We start from the raw sequence: 17,334 nt of genomic DNA, 5'->3' as shown, positions 1-17,334 counted from the left end.
ACTTACAACGGTTCTGGAAGTTCATTTTGCTGTTTTTTTATTGCTAATTCCAGTTTGAAACTTGATGTTTTGTTTTTCCATCAGATGGGAGTATAATTTTTACTATTCTTATTGTTTATAATTACAGTTAGAGTCCTTCTTGAATGATAAATAATAGGTGCATTTATTAAATACATATCATGTGTCAAGCACTGTACTAAGCATTTGATTTTTTATAATTGTCTCATTTAATCCTCACAATGATCCAATGAAGGGAGTCCTGGTTTACTAATTTTACATATGAAGAAACTAAAACTTAAAGACTGGTCAAGCAACTTGTCCAAGTGTACTCAATAATAAAGAGCAGAGCTAACTGAAACCATCTGATACCAAAACCTGTGTTCCATTCTCTGCACTAAGCTCTCTCACAAAAAGAATGAAAATAAGGAGAGAGACAATTTTAGAGTGAAAGGAAAGGATTTAAGAATTTCATCTAATTATGTGATAGTTAAAAATTGCCTGAGATAAACTAAGCAAAAGCCCAAGAGGTGTGTGTGTGTGTGTGTGTGTGTGTGTGTGTGTGTGTGTGTGTGTGTGTGATTGATCCTTCTAAAGTGGGGAAATTTTAATCAGATACTTCTGAAATTGATTCAAGTGTGCTCAAGAATATGGGGATCAGGGTGGCATGGGATATGAAAACAGAGAAATGTATAGCTTCATAATTTGATAAGGACCAATTCATTCTTTCTGTTAGTTTAAATGCAGTATCTTTCAGAAAAAGTAACTTTATACTTACCAGTATTGATGATGACACTGATATTATGTTCCTGTAGCTTTTAACTCAGCATGAGGCCTGACATAGAATATTCTAGTTGTGTAATATCTTTATAAAGGAACTGAGTGCTCCCACCAGCCATTTCCTATTTAATATAAGATTAATGGGAAACAAGAGAGCAGGTTCAAATAGAATTATACATATTTTACATAGGTAAAACTTGAAATATAAGATGAAAAACTTCTGAATCATAGGGCATGTTCTTCTCAGAGCCAAGAATAGACTAAATTAGTAGCTGGAATTTCTATTTCTCCCTTTTTTTTTTCTTTTCTTGTTTCTCTCTCTCTCTCTTTCTTTCTTCTTTTTCTTTCTTTCTTTCAAGAATAAGAAAGGTCTTAGTGTGGGTTTGATAGAAGCTCCTTTGATGTGCTTTCTAATGGAGGAAATAATGGCAATTAACAAAAATTGCTCAAAATCATTCTATTTCCTTTTAAAGATTATTTCTCTTATTTGACAACACTATGTGGACAGGGATCAAAACTAAATTAATATTCAAAGAATCTAATATAGTATATTGTGTCATATAGGTATTCAGTATAATTTATGTTTATGAAGTACCTAACAGTGGGTCAATAATTGCCACCAGTGGCTGATAGTGAAAGACATCACTCATTCATTTATTTATCAAATCAACAAGATTTAGTTTCTACCATGTATCTACTACTATGTGAAGCATTGATGAAAAGATAAGAGTATGAGGCTCTGGGAGAAAAGATGGTGGAGGAGTAGGGGACCCTATTCCAAGTGGTCCCTGGAATTGAGCTGGATATCTACCAGAACACTCTGAGCACCCACAAAATCAGCCTGAGATGAAATAAGATCTGGATTTCTACAAACAGAATATCGCAGATGGTTGGTTTGGAGGTACAAAGCAGGGAGCTGTGATTCCACAGGCAGATATCAGAGGATAAATGGCAGAAGGAGGGACCCTGGCTGTGGGGATCCTACACCGCTGGTAAGTGATAGCCTTCCATGACAGGGACAGAGCACAAACTCGCAGACCAGTAGCAGAAGGGAAAGGACTTTAAGGCAGCCCCCCAGACAGAAACCTGGAGCAAGTGGGGTCACGCATGCAAACGGGGGGTGGATGGTGGTTTTGGAGCACAAAGGGCAGAGACATGCCCCAACCTGGAGGCAGGACTGGGGGCGCTGTGGAGGGGTGCACAACCCAGGATGCTGGAGTTTATAGCAGCACAGACAGAAACAGAGATAGTGCAGCCTGAAGAGCTCAGTGAAGAACAGACTGTGATCTCTCTGCTCTGAGGCAGAGGGTTGGAAAAGATCTCTTCTGCTTTGACTCTTGGAAGAGAGGTGGAAAGCCATCAGGGAAAGCCAGCAGAGAACAAAAGCCCAAAAAAACTGGTTCTCACTGAGCACATCCCCCACCACAGGGGGACAGGGCAACTCTGCCCAAACAGGGTTGCCTGAGTAACAGTGCAACAGGCCCCTCCCCCAGAAGACAGGCGGGAAGAACAAGAGCAACCCTAAGGTCCCTAGAAAATACGTGCATCTTGCTTGGGATCTGGCCAATAATTTGGACTCTATACATTCCATCAACCACCCATCAACAGAATGACTAGGAGGAGGAACGCCCAAAATAGGAAAGACTCAGAGATTATGACTTATGCTGCAGATTTACAAATGGATGCAGGTATAACCAAGATTTTGGAGATGGAATTCAGGCTAGCAATTGTGAATACAATAGCTAGAATGGAGATATCAATTAATGGCAACACAGAGTCTTTAAGGGTAGAAACGAAAGCTGAATTGGCAGAACTTAAAAATGCTATCAATGAGATCCAATCCAATCTAGATAATCTACCAGCTAGGGAAAGTGAGGCAGAAGAATGGATAAGTGACCTGGAAGACAATTTAATAGATAAAAAGGGAAAAGAGGAGGCCAGGGAAAAACAACTCAGAATCCATGAAAATAGAATCAGAGAAATAAGTGACAACATGGAGCATTCCAATGTCAGAATTATTGGAATCCCGGAGGGAGTGGAGAGAAAGAGAGGACTAGAAGATATATTTGAGCAAATCGTAGCAGAGGACTTCCCTAATCTGGGAAATGAAACAAACATTCGTGTCCTAGAGGCAGAGAGGACCCCTCCCAAGGAAAACAGGCCAACACCCCGGCATGTAATAGTAAAACTCACAAATCTTAGAACCAAGGAAACCATCTCAATGGCAGTTAGGGGAAGAGATACCTTATGTACAGAGGGAGGAACATCAGAATAACGTCAGACCTATCCACAGAGACCTGGCAAGCCAGAAAGGCCTGACAAGACATATTCAGTGTACTAAAAGAGAAGAACATGCAGTCAAGAATACTTTATCCAGTAAGGCTGTCATTTAGAATGGATGGAGAGATGCAGAGCTTCCAAGACTGACAGAAACTGAAAGATTATGTGACCACTAAGCAGGCCTTGCAAGAAATATTAAGAGGGGGTCTATAAAAGGAAAAAGACCCCAAGATAATGATATACCACAGAAATGTACAGGGACAATCTATAAAAACAAGGTATTCACAGACAATGTGATGACAATTAATTCATATCTTTCAATAATCACTCTCAATGTGAATGGCCTAAATGCTCCCATAAAATGGCACAGGGTTGCAGATTGGATAAAAAGACAGGACCCAACCATATGCTGTCTACAAGAGATTCATTTTGAACCTAAAGATACATCCAGACTGAAAATGAAGAGATGGAGATCTATCTTCCATGCCAGCGGACTTCAAAACAAAGCTGGGGTAGCAATTCTTATACCAGATAAATTAAATTTTAAACTAATGTCTGTAGTTAGATACAGAAGGACACTATATCATTCTTAAAGGGTCTATCCAACAAGAAGATCTAACAACTGTAAATATCTATGCTCCCAACATGGGAGCAGCCATCTACATAAGGCAACTGTTCACCAAAATAAAAAGTCATATTGATAACAATACATTAATTGTAGGAGACCTCAATACTCCACTCTCAGCAATGGACAGATCATCTAAGAAGAAAATCAATAAAGAAATAAGAGCTTTGAATGATACACTGGACCCGATGGACCTCATAGATATTTGTAGAACATTTCACCCTAAAACAACAGAATACTCATTCTTCTCGAGCACACATGGAACTTTCTCCAGAATAGACCACATACTGTGTCACAAATCAGGTCTCAACTGATATCAAACAACTGAGATTATTCCCTGCATATTGTCAAACCACAATGCTTTAAAACTGGAACTCAATCACATGAAAAAAGTTCGCAGAAATTCAAACACTTGGAAGTTAAAGACCACTCTGCTCAAGAATGTTTGGGTCAACCAGGAAATCAAGAAGAACTTAAACAATTCATGGAGATCAATGAGAACAAAGACACATCGGTCCAAAACCTATGGGATACTGCAAAGGCAGTCCTAAGTGGGAAATACATAGCCATCCAAGCCTCATTCAAAAAAATAGAAAAATCCTGAATTCATCAACTAACTCTATACCTTAAAAAACTAGAGAGAAAGCAACAAATGATGCCTAAGCCACGCAGTAGAAGATAAATATTTAAGATTAGAGCAGAGATCAATGAATGAGAAACTAGAAGCACAGTAGATCGATCAACAAAACTAGAAGTTGGTTCTTTGAAAGAATTAATAAAATCTATAAACCACTAGTCAGATTTATCCCAAAGAAAAGAGAAAGGACCCAAATTAATAAAATTATGAATGAAAGGGGAGAGGGCACAACTAACACCAAGGAAATAGAAACAATTATTAGAAATTATTATCAACAACTATATGCCAATAAACTGAGCAATCTGGATGAAATGGATGCCTTCTTGGAAACCTATAAGCTGCCAAGACTGCAACAGGAAGAAACTGACAACCCAAATAGACCAATAACCAGTAATGAGATTGAGGGAGTAATCAAAAACCTCCCAAAAAACAAGAGTCCAGAGCCTGATGGATTCCCTAGGGAATTCTACCAAACATTCAAAGAAGAAATAATACCTATTCTCCTGAAGCTGTTTCAAAAATAGAAACAGAAGGAAAAATTCCAAACTCATTCTATGAGGTCAGCATTACCTTAATCCCCAAAACAGCAAAGATTCCATAAAAAAGGAGAATTTCAGACTGATATCCCTGATGAATATGGATTCAAAAATCCTCAACAAAATCCTAGCTAATAGGATCCAACCATACATTAAAAGGATTATCCACCACGACCAAGTGGGAATGCAATGGTGGTTCAACATTCGCAAATCAATCAATGTGATAGAACACATTAATAAGAGGAGAGAGAAGAAACATATGGTCCTCTCAATTGATGCAGAAAAATCGTTTGACAAAATACAGCATCCTTTCCTGTTTAAAACTCTTCAGAGTATAGGGATAGAGGGAACATTCCTCAAGTTCATAAAATCCACCTATGAAAAACCCACAGTGAATATAATCCTCAATGGGGAAATGCTGAGAGTCTTTCCCTTAAGATCAGGAACACGTCAAGGATGCCCAGTCTCGCCACTATTGTTCAACATAGTACTAGAAGCCCTAGCAACAGTAATCAGACAACAAAAAGAAATAAAATTATTCAAATTGGCAAAGAAGAAGTCAAACTCTCTCTTTTCACAGACAACATGATACTTTATGTGGAAAACACAAAAGACTCCACCCCCAAATTACTAGAACTCATAGAGCAATTCAGTAATGTGGCAGGATACAAGATCATTGCACAGATATCAGTTGCTTCCTTATACATTAACAATGCAACTGTAGAAAGAGCAATTAGAGAAACGATTCCATTTACAATAGCACCAAAAACCATAAGATAACTCGGAATAAACCTAACCAAAGAGGTAAAGGATCTATACTCTAGGAACTACAGAACACTCATGAAAGAAATTGAAGAAGACACAAAAAGATGGAAAAATATCCCATGCTCATGGATGGGAAGAATAAATATTGTTAAATTGTCTATGCCACCCAGAGCAATCTATACCTTCAATGCCATCCCGATCAAAATTTCAATGACAATTTTCAAAGTGCTGGAACAAACTATCCTCAAATTTGTATGGAATCAGAAAAGACCCCGAATCGCCAAGGAAATGTTGAAAAAGAAAAACAAAATTGGGAGCATCACGTTGCATAATTTCAGGCTATATTACAAAGCTGTGATCACCAAGACAGCATGGTACTGGCACAAAAACAGACATATAGGCCAATGGAAAAAAATAGAGAACCCAGATATGGACCCTAAACTGTATGGTCAAATAATCTTCGACAAAGCAGGAAAAAACATGCAATGGAAAAAAGACAGTCTCTTCAATAAATGATGCTGGATAGATTGGACAACTACATGCAGAAGAATGAAACTCGACCATTCTCTAACACCATTCACAAAGATAAACTCAAAGTGGATGAGAGACCTCAATGTGAGACAGGAATCCATCAAAATCCTAGAGAAGAACATAGGCAGTAATCTCTTTAAGATCACCCACAGCAACTTCTTTCAAGATATATCTCCAAAAGCTAGTGAAACAAAAGTAAAAATGAACTTTTGGGACTTCATCCAGATAAAAAGCTTCTGCACAGCAAAGGAAACAGTCAACAAAACAAAGAGGCAACCCACAGAATGGGAGAAGATCTAATTGCAGGGTTTAAGAAGTTGTACAATATTGGACAACCTGGGTGGCTCAGTTGGTTAAGCATCTGCCTTTGGCTCAGGTCATGATCTCTGGGTCCTGGGACCAAGCCCCACAATGGGCTTCCTTCTTGGCGAGGAGTCTGCTTCTCCCTCTGCCCCTCTCCCCCACTCATGTTCTCTCTCTCTCTCTCAAATAAATAAATAAAATCTTTAAAAAAAGAAGTTGTACAGTGTCTAATAGGCACACTTATTTTTTTAAGATTTTATTTATTTGAGAGAGAATGAGAGAGAGAAGGCACATGAGAGGGGTTAGGGTCAGAGGGAGAAGCAGACTCCCCACTGAGCAGGGAGCCCGATGCGAGACTTGATCCCGGAACTCCAAGATCATGACCTGAGCCGAAGGCAGTCGCTCAACCAACTGAACCACCCAGGCACCCTAGGCACACTTATTTTGTTAGTAAGTAATTCTGGTTGTATAGTAATAAAACAAAATATTATTATTTTTTATTTCCATCCATACCTACTGTTTTCTCAAACAGCTGTTAGGGCATTTATTATGTTGTTTAGACCTAACTACTTGATAAACAGGAGTGTTAGGTGCTTTCTTTGACCTAAGGGTACTAGTCCAAGTTCAACAAACTTGAAAGATTCCCTCTGGATCCATTTAACTTCCACCGGTCTATAATTGACAGCTGACTAATATGATGTGTATACTGATACTCCTATAGTAACTACAAAAATGAATGTTAAAAATAGGGGGTGGGGGATGGGTTAGCCTGGTGATGGGTATTAAAGAGGGCACCCCCTTAACCTGGAGGTGGACCCCAACATCCAGGCAGATTACTGACATACTAAGATGCCATGAACTGAGAAAGTTTGGGGAACTCCATTATTCTGACCTCCAAAGACTCAGAGAGAATGAAGGACTTTTCTCAAAATCAGAGATGGAACTAGGAACTTGTTATGACTTTATTAAAGTGAAGCACAGGGTGCCTAGGTTCAACAACAAACACAAGACACTGAAATGGAGAAATCTGTTACTCATAGGTCCTGGAGGAAGTACACAGCACAGCTCAAGGGACAGGGAGGTAAATGCACAGTGCAAACAGAGAGAAAGGCAAACCCTGGGGAACATAATTTTATTAGAGCCTGTGGGTGGAGTGCTTTGGGGTTCTTGGGCTAGGCCTGGATTGGTCAATTCATACCAAACATTGGGACTTTATTAAGCCCCATGGGGGTCTTATCTAGGTGTCACATAAGGCATAAAGGCATTGAGAGGCAGAAGATACTTGATCACAAGGGCTGTTGGTGAAGTCGTATCAGGAATTCACATTGGCTTGTGACTCTGTGGGCTGATATCTAGGGCATGCTCGTGTATGATGGGGCTAGTGTCAGTTTAAAGTCCCTGAATTCTTGGGCGCCTGGGTGGCTCAGTTGGTTAAGCGACTGCCTTCGGCTCAGGTCATGATCCTGGAGTCCCGGGATCGAGTCCCACATCGGGCTTCCTGCTCAGCAGGGAGTCTGCTTCTCCCTCTGACCCTCTTCCCTCTCATGCTTTCTATCTCTCGTTCTCTCTCTCTCTCAAATAAATAAATAAAATCTTAAAAAAAAAATAAAGTCCCTGAATTCTGCAGGCTGCTTGGCCTAATAGAATGGATAATGAGGCAGCAATACCATGGAATCGCTTAACTCAACTCTCAACAGGCCTCATAATTTGATTACACTCTAATATTCTTGTTTCTATACTATGCTGCCCCCCTTTGTCCATACATGATGACATCTTGCTTTTATTCTATTGTCCATTATTTACTAACATGTCAGGTATCTGCTTTTGCAGTTTTCATTATGTATTAGAGACTGATAAAGATAGAAATATTCCATAAATGATGCATAGATAAGAAATAGGTGCATTGAATGTGCATGTGTACTGTTTTGCTTAGTGTCTTAAAACTACCTAGAAGAAGAAATAGAGTAAGTCCCCACCTAAAAGCAGTTTCTTGGCTCCTTCTCAAACCTCGGTCAGGTTCAGCCTACTTTCCTCCACTCCAGCCTCCACTATGTCCATCAGTGTGACCCAGAAGTCTTACCTGGAGACTGGTGACCACTTCCAACACCCAGGGCTTCAGCAGCCGCTTATACATGATTGAGCCTGGTGCCTGCACCAGCTACTTGGCCTTCTCCAAGATGGGCAGCAGAAGCAGCTTCAGGGATGGTCTGGGCACCAGCATGAATATGGCCAGGGGCTACAGTGGGACCAGGAATGTGGGGACATCACAGCTGTCTCAGTGAACCAGAGCTTGTTGAGCCCCCTTACCCTGGAGGTGAACCCCAACATCCAGGCTGTTTGCACCCATGAGAAGTTGCAGATCAAGACCCTCAACAAGTCTGCCTCCTTCATTGACAGGGTGTGGCAACTGGAGCAGCAGAACAAAATTCTGGAAAGCAAGTGGAGCCTCCTGCAACAGCAGGAAGCATCTTGGGGCAACATGGACATGTTTGAGAACTACATCAATAACTTTTGATGACAGTGGGACACCCTGGGCCAGGAGAAGCTGAAGATGGAGGTGGAGCTTGGCAACATGCCGGGGCTGGTGGAGGACTTCAAGAATAAGTAGAAGGAGATCAAAGAGCATGCAGACATAGAGAATGAATTTGTCCTGCCTGGGAGGGCTGACCAATGAGATCAGCTTCTTTTTTTTTTTTTTTAAGATTTATTTATTTATTTATTTATTTATTTATTTATTTATTTGAGAGAGAGAGAGCATGCACAAGTGGGGGGAGTGTCAGAGGGAGGAGAAAAATATCCAGCAGACTCCCCACAGAACAAAGAGCTGAGGGACCCCAATCCCACCACCACCACAAGATCATAACCTGCGCAGAAACAAGAGTTAGATGTTCAACTGACTGAGCCATCCAGGTGTCCCATGAGATCAGCTTCTTAAGGCAGCTGTATTAAAATTTCTGTGAGCTGCAATCTCAGATCTTGGATATGTCTACGGTGCTCTCCATGGACAACAACCACTCCTTAGACCTGGACTTCATCATCATTGAGGTCAAGGCTCAGTAAGAGGAGATCACCAACCACACCTGAGTTGAGGCTGAGACCATGTACCAAATCAAGTATGAAGAGCTTCAGACATTGGCTGGGAAGCACGGGAATGACCTCTGTCCCATGAAGATGGAGATTTCCAAGATGAGCTGGAACACCAGGCAACTCCAGGCTGTGATCGGGGTTGCTCAAAGGCCAGAGGGCTTCCCTGGAGGCCACCAACACTGATACTGAGCAGTGTGGGGAGCAAGCCATTAAGGATACTAATGCCAAGCTGGTCAAGCTGAAGGATGCCCTTCAGTGCGCCAAGTAGGACATGGCATGTTAACTGGCTAGTAGCAGGAGATCATGAATGTTAAGCTGGTCCTGGGCATCAAGATCGCCACCTATGCAAACTGCTGGAGGCTGAGGAGAGCCAACTGGAGTCTGGGATGCAAGGCAAGCGTATCCATATTAAGACCATCAGTGACTACTCAGGAGGGCTGTGATTGGCCTTTGGGGGTCTCACAAGCCCTGACCTCAACTATGGCCTGAATTCCTTCCAGTCCAGCTTTACTCTTGTGGGGGCTCTGGTTCCTTCAGCCATGCCAGCTCCTCCTCGTAGTTGTGAAGAAGATCGAGACTCATGATGGGAACCTGGTGTCCAAGTCATCTTATGTCCTGTCCAAGTGAACAGCTACTATGGTTTCTTCCAGTCTCTCCACTCCTGTGGCTTCCATAGAGCCTTTGGGGGAAGGAACTATGCAAGGGAGCTTCAGAAATAGGAGACCCACCTGAGGCTCAGCCCCAGTCCTCAGCTTACCCTTGTGGGGAGTCTACTGCCCTCTTACCCATGCCCCAAACTAAAAGCCAATTCAAGTGTCTTTTCCTAAATAAAGCCTCAGATGGTTCTGCCAATCCCTCTTGACACACACAAAGAAATAGAATAAGTACAAAGTTTCAGTAAGTTTCATATATTTCAGTAACAGAACAAGGACTGTTTCAGGAGTGGTGGTAAGAATGCAAATAGTGCTAAAAGCAGTTGCACACAGACTTTAAGAACTTGATGATATAATACCATCCATGTTTTTAAAAACATTTAATTAAATAACATGAAAGCAGCAAAGAGATTTTCAATGGAACATCCTTTGTTTCCTTACAGGAATGTCTTTGTCTTAAATGAAGAGGTACTATGAATCTCACTATGATTTATTCTACAGAACACACACAATAATATTCAGTTGATTTCTTTCAAGACCAATATTAATGAAATAATGAATCAAATGAGTTATTTATTATTCCTTAGACCAAACTAATACGTTGACTGAAGTTTTGTCTTTTTAACTAATTTTTAGCATCTGTATGCAGAGACTCTGTAATTTGACATCATTATATTCCAATGAAATGTTTGCCTTGAGGTAGAGATATTTCAATGAACTGCCATCTAAAATATAATTCAAAGGAGCTGACCAATCATTTTATAAGCAAAACATGACATAAAAGAAAAAAAGTGATGTAAGAGAAAAACTAATATTAGCTATTTTAATGGGCTTTCACAGGTTTGTCTATTGCATTTTTATTTTTAAACAGAACAGATGAATATAGGGGAAGGTGAGGGAAAAGGAGGCAAACCATAAAAGACTCTTAACTATGGAGAACAAACTGAGGGTTGATGGAAGGGAGGTGGGTGGGGGATGGGCTAAATGGGTGATTGGTATTAAATTAAGGAGGACACTTGTGATGAGCACAAGGTGTTATATGTAAGCAATGAATCACTAAATTCTGTGCCTGAAACCAATATTACACATGTATTAACTAACTAGAATTTAAATAAAAACGTGAAACAAAAAATAAATTTGAAAAAAAATGCTGAGTGAAAAAAATTAAAAATGCATTTTAAAAAATCCAACAGTTAAACCATCAGTTTAGTTGACATATGTCCCCAGGTAGGTTTTATTCTGGTCTTAAGTCTAAGATAGATAGAACCAAACAAAACCCCAAATAATCTGAAAAATCATTGCAAAACAAACTTGAAAGATTCCCTCTGGGTTCATTTAACTTCCACCAGTCTATAATTGACAGTTGACTAATATGATGTGTATACTGATACTCTTATTGTAACTACAAAAATGAATGTTAAAAATGGTGGTCATTAACACACCTAAACTGTTTAATTTTAATCTTGCACAAATCCATGATCATCATTTTCTACCATTAAGAGTGAAGAATTTAATATTTGGGCAGTAACTAGCTTCAGTATTGTTTTTCTCCCTATAGTACAAGCTACAATGACTGGTGATTGGCAAGCCTATGAGTATTCCCTTTTAGGTAACTTTTATAGCTGTACAAATACACTGTATTTTAGGGCTTTGTAAACATTTAAGTACAAAGTGTTATAGCTTAGACACCACTAAGCCATGGAAACAAGCTCCACAATAATTTGGTAAGGGAGATGAACCATGAGAGACTATGGACTCTGAGAAACAAACTGAGGGTTCTAGAGGGGAGGGGGTGGGGATGGGTTAGCCTGGTGATGGGTATTAAAGAGGGCACATACTGCATGGAACACATACGCAAACAATGAATCATGGAACACTACATCAAAAACTAATGATGTAATGTATGGTGATTAACATAATAAAAAAAGAAGTAAAGCAAATTCTCAATGAAATGAGTAGTATATTTTTAATGGTGTTTTAAAATGTGTACAATTCTTTATGTGGATTGATTATTTATTTGACTAAATCCTTCAGATGTTGATTGTTCATTTGACTAAATTTCTTAGATGTTTTGTGGGAGATTTTACCTTGTGTTAAAATAGATTTTTTAAAGGGCAAACAAAGAAAAAACATTATTCAACATAAACAAATTTCATGGACCTTATCAGGAATGATTAATAGGATAAAGTGAGGGTAAACTGCATTGATTTTTGTCAGTTGCTGCTGCCATAAATAACACTAGTCACAATAAAAAGGATTTTATTTCATTGTGTAAAATATAATTTAGATACTAAATGCTTGACTTTTCCATTGTTGACAAAATACTCGGATTTAGCTCTTCTTTGGGGACAAATAGGCTTTGCAAAGGAGAGACTGATTTTAATGTTTGACTTTGGAGGTAATTCATCAGAAATGGAATCTTGTTTTAGGAAAAAGACAAGAGACATTGTTATTATCATATAAAATTTTATGGATGTAATCACCAAAAACTCAAGGTTTATTTTCTAAAACCAATGTTATGCATAAAATTAACAACTGTAAATGAAATCAATCAAAGTAATGTTTGGCCAATCTTTATGTTTGAGATTACATTTTAAAATATGGCTAAGTCAGTGCATTTACCTGTTTCTTCTAATGGTTCTAATGATAGCATTGGAATTTTAACATTTAGAAACATACCTTTTCCCAAACAACAACAACAAAACACTTCATAGTGTAGCTAACCTGTCTAATCACCAATTTATGTTAGTTTATATTTACACAGATAGGGTATGTTTTAAGCTCCCAAACTGTGATCCACATAAAGGAACATCTTTTCAGACTTAAAAATAAACATTGTGAGGTCCTAAGCAAGGCTGAGTTAGGTTATGATGCTATCCATTCCACCTACCATTTTTTCCCTGTCAGAGGAACCAAACATCTTTTGTAAGAAAGTACAGTCAACACTTTCATTATGTCATACCACAATTATTAGAAATGTCCCTCAAAAATCTTCAAAGTCTTTTAGAAAATTCTTATAGCCTACCATCCATTATTTTATCTGAATTCTTCCTGAAGCTTTTTAAACTTTATATGCATTTAATAGAATCCTAGTGATTGAAGACACTTTAAGGTTTCATTTAATATTATTTTCTCATTTAACAGAAAAGAACTTAAGTTGCAGAGAGGATGAATGATTTGTTCAGTAAACTAATGAAAATGATAAGAACCCCAGGCCAGGTTTTCTGACACACAACACTTTATATATGTCCTTGTTATCATATGCTTCATATTTTCTGCTTGTACCACTTTTTAGTATTCAATAACCCCATTTGAGTCATGGGCCTAAAGTGTGTAATGCATTTTTTAAAAACACATTTATTTTCATGATGATTTTTTCATATCTTTTTTTAAACAGCAATTTTTTGGTCAATAACTTTAGAAACTTAAATTCAGAGATTTAGACAATTAAACGAATTAGTTGCAAGTCTTTTATATTTCCTATAAGGTTTTGCTTTGTGTTTTGGCCACTGTGGTGGTATAAAAATCTAATTGAAATTTTATATAAAGGGCAGTAAAATAAATGTCAAAATATTGTTGATAATTGTTCAATAAGGGAAATAGCTCTAGTCAGAGAAAAGCTTCATTAAACTACTTCAGACAAAAAGTTCTCTTGTACTGAGGAAGAATAAACTAGAAAATTCTTTCTCTTTTTAAATCACCTCCATTTTATTTAAACTCCTATACTATAGTTCTTTATAACAAATGTGTGGATGGGTTCATGGTGGGAAAATGAAATATTTTTATGTGTTTGAAGCACCTTTTTTTTCACAGATCCAAGCAAATGAGAAATAATAAGAGAGTGAAACATTTTCTTTCTGAATCTTTGACACAAAACCATAGCATTTTAGAGCTACTAGGAAACTTATATCAAGTTCATCAGGTTAAACCTGAGCATTTGGTTCTTACTACTTTTGGAATTCTATTGCAAACTTGGCATCAAATCCAGAAAATGACTAGAAAATCTTGACTTTTTAATCTCCTTTAACAGTTTGATAATTAAAATTTTTAATTTTGAAGTTATATACGGAATGAGGAAGATGGCAGAATAGAAGGATACAGAGCTCACCTCTGCCTGTGGACAAACCAAGACAAAAACTATGTGCAATGCAACTCAGGAACCAAACCTGTCATGCTGGTGACCCACAAGTGGGAAGGATATCACAGGCATGGAGGCATTCACTGAGAAATGAAGGGATCAAGACCCAAGTCAGACACCCCCAACCCTGGGGACCTGTACCAGGAAGATGAACCCCCATAATATCTGACTTTGAAAATTGTCAGGGCTTAGCTCTGGGAGCTTTGAAAATCAGTGAGGCTTAACTCTGGGAGAGCCAGAGGGCTATAAGAAACAGTCTCTTCTACAAGGACCAGCACACTATATCACTTGACCTGAGACCCAGTACAAAGGAGCTGTTTGAAAATTGCAAAAAGTATACAAGAATGAGATTTATTGACAAATTTTAGCACATGTGGTAGAGGGGCAAAGATCTACAGGACCTTTATTTGAGAATAACATTGCTGGTGGGTGCCATTTTTCTTATTCTTCTTTGGCCTAGCTAGCTGGACACATGGGGAACCAGTTCTGAAATTCTCCATCTAACTTTCTAGCACAGCTTGCACTGCCCAGTTGTTCCCTTGTGGACCTGCCCTAGCCACCCCACCCACCCCAGCAGGCATACCTCCAAAGCAGCTCCCATTATACCATACCTGGCAAGCCGCCTCAGTTGGGACTGGTATTTCTTGAGTGATTACCACCCTGCCACACTGAGCAGGCATCCCAGGCCAGAAATGTCACCCCTTCAGAGTGACTTCTGCCCTATGGAGGGTGGGGGGAGCTAGCCCCACTGACCAGCATGCACACAGTAGCTACAGCCAGGTCTCTCACCCAGCTGCACTGGGTGCTAGCTCCAGCCATCAGTGTGTTGGCAGTGGCTAGAACTGGATCTTTTGATTAATCATGCCAAGGGGAAAGTCCTGCCTACCAGTGTATCCACAGCAGTTGAAGTGTGTTATTGTAGACAGCTTGGCTAAGGGATGGCCCTTTCCACCAGCACACCCACAGTGGATGGAGGAAGACCTCTCACCCATGTATGTCAGGGGTAGGCCCTGCTCACCAATGTACCCATAACAGTAATGGCTGATCTTTGCAGATAACTGGGCCAAAGGCTAGTGTCACCACAAGAATGCCCATAGCAGTCATTGCCTAGCCATGATAAAAGAGTGCATGCAACCCACTCAGAAGGCAAGTCTGGAGTGCCTGGTGCTAGTGAGCACAGGGGGCCGCACTAGTGGGCAGCACAGGACATCTTTCTATATAAGGTCACTACTTTTAAGACAAGGAGATGATGTAGCTTACCTACCTATTACATATTAAAAAATCCAGAGAGTCAGACAAAATAAGGAAAAAGAGGAATATGATCCAAATGAAAGAAGAAGACAAGCACACACTGCTTTCCCCATCAAAGAAACTAAACAAAATGAAGATCTGCAATATACCTGAAAAAGAGTTCAAAGTAATGGTCATAAAAATACTCACTGGACTTGAGAGAAAGGTGGATTATCTCAATGAGAACTTCAGAAAGAGAAATAAAATAAAAAAACAGAACCAGTCAAGGCAGAAGTATACAATAATTGAAATTTAAATATATACTAGAGGAAATCAACAGCAGATTAGAGGATGCAGAAGAATAAATCAGCAATCTGGAAGACCCAGTAGAAGAAAGTAAAAGTAAAATTTTAAGATTTTAGAAAAGGAGGATTCTAAAACAATGTCAAGTGTAATAACAGTCACATTATAGAAGCCACAGAAAAAGAAGAAAGATAAAAGGGGACAGAACAATTATTCGAAGAAATAATAGCTAAAAACTTCCATAATATGGGGAAAGAAATAGACATCCAATTCAGGAAGCAAAGACAGACCCAAACAAGATAAACCCAAGAAAGTCCACATGAAAACACATAATAGTTAAATTGTGCATAATAATTAAACTGGCAAAAATTAAACATAAAGACAGAAACTTAAAAGTAGTTAGAGAAAAGCAAGCAGTTACATACAAGGAAAATGCCATAATTGGCAGAACTGATTTTCTAAATTTTAGCAGAAACTTTGAAGGCAAGAAGAAAGTGGCATGATATATTCAAAGTGCTAAAGGGAGAAAACATACAACCAACACTACTTTACCTGGCAGGATCAATTTCAGAACTGGAGAAAATACAGTTTCCCAGAGAAACAAAAATTAAAAGAGTTCATCACATCTAAACTGGTCTTACAAAAAATGATAAAGAGACCTCTTTAAATGGAAGGAAAAGGCCATAACTAGAAGTAAGGAAAATATGAAAGAAAAAATAAACTTTACTGGTAAAAGCCAGCATGAAGGTAGTAGATCAATCATATATAAAGCTAGTATGAAGATTCAAAGACAAAAGTAGTAAAATTAATTATATTAAAATTATTTAAGGGACACACAAAATAAAAAAAGATGTAAAATATGACATCAAATATATAAAATGTGGAAAGGAAATTAAAAAATGTATTGCTTTTAAAATTCATTTGAGCTTAAGCAACCATTAACACAGGCTGCTATATACAGAGAATGTTAAAAATAAGCATCATGGTAATAACAAATTAAAAACCTATAATAGATACAAAAAAATAAAAAAGGAATATAACCATGACACTAAAGAAAGTTATCAAATTACAAAGGAATAGGGGCGCCTGGGTGGCTCAGATGGTTAAGCGTCTGCCATCGGCTCAGGTCATGATCCCAGAGTCCTGAGATCGAGCCCTGCATTGGGCTCCTGGATCAGCAGGGAGCCAGTTTCGCCCTCTCCCTCTGCCTCTCTCCCTGCTCATGCTCTCTCTCTCTCTCTCTCTCTGTATCTCTGTGTCTCAAATGAAAAAATAAAATCTTTAAAAAAATTACAAGGGAATAAAGCAAGAGAAAGAGAAAGGAAAGAGAACTACCAAGAAAAAAATACAAATAAAAAACAACAGGGGGGCGGAGCAAGATGGTGTAGGAGTAGGAGACCTAGATTTTGTCTGGTCTCAGGAATTCAGCTGAATAGGGACCAAACAATTCTGAACAAATACAAACTCAA

The 17,334-nt window shown here is 38.8% G+C and overlaps 1 pseudogene; it reads left to right on the top strand.

Annotated features, from left to right (window-relative positions):
• Positions 1-8,504: 8,504 nt before the first annotated feature.
• LOC112809977 (keratin, type II cytoskeletal 8-like) lies at positions 8,505-10,168 on the top strand (annotated as a pseudogene).
• The last annotated feature ends 7,166 nt before the right edge of the window (positions 10,169-17,334 follow it).

The sequence above is a fragment of the Callorhinus ursinus genome, unplaced genomic scaffold (assembly GCF_003265705.2).
Source record: "Callorhinus ursinus isolate GAN/ISIS: 27379988/994484 unplaced genomic scaffold, GSC_fseal_2.0 scaffold40, whole genome shotgun sequence".
Classification (NCBI taxonomy): domain Eukaryota; kingdom Metazoa; phylum Chordata; class Mammalia; order Carnivora; family Otariidae; genus Callorhinus; species Callorhinus ursinus.
The sequence above is the reverse complement of the archived record's forward strand: the minus strand, read 5'-3'. Positions and strand labels throughout refer to the sequence as shown.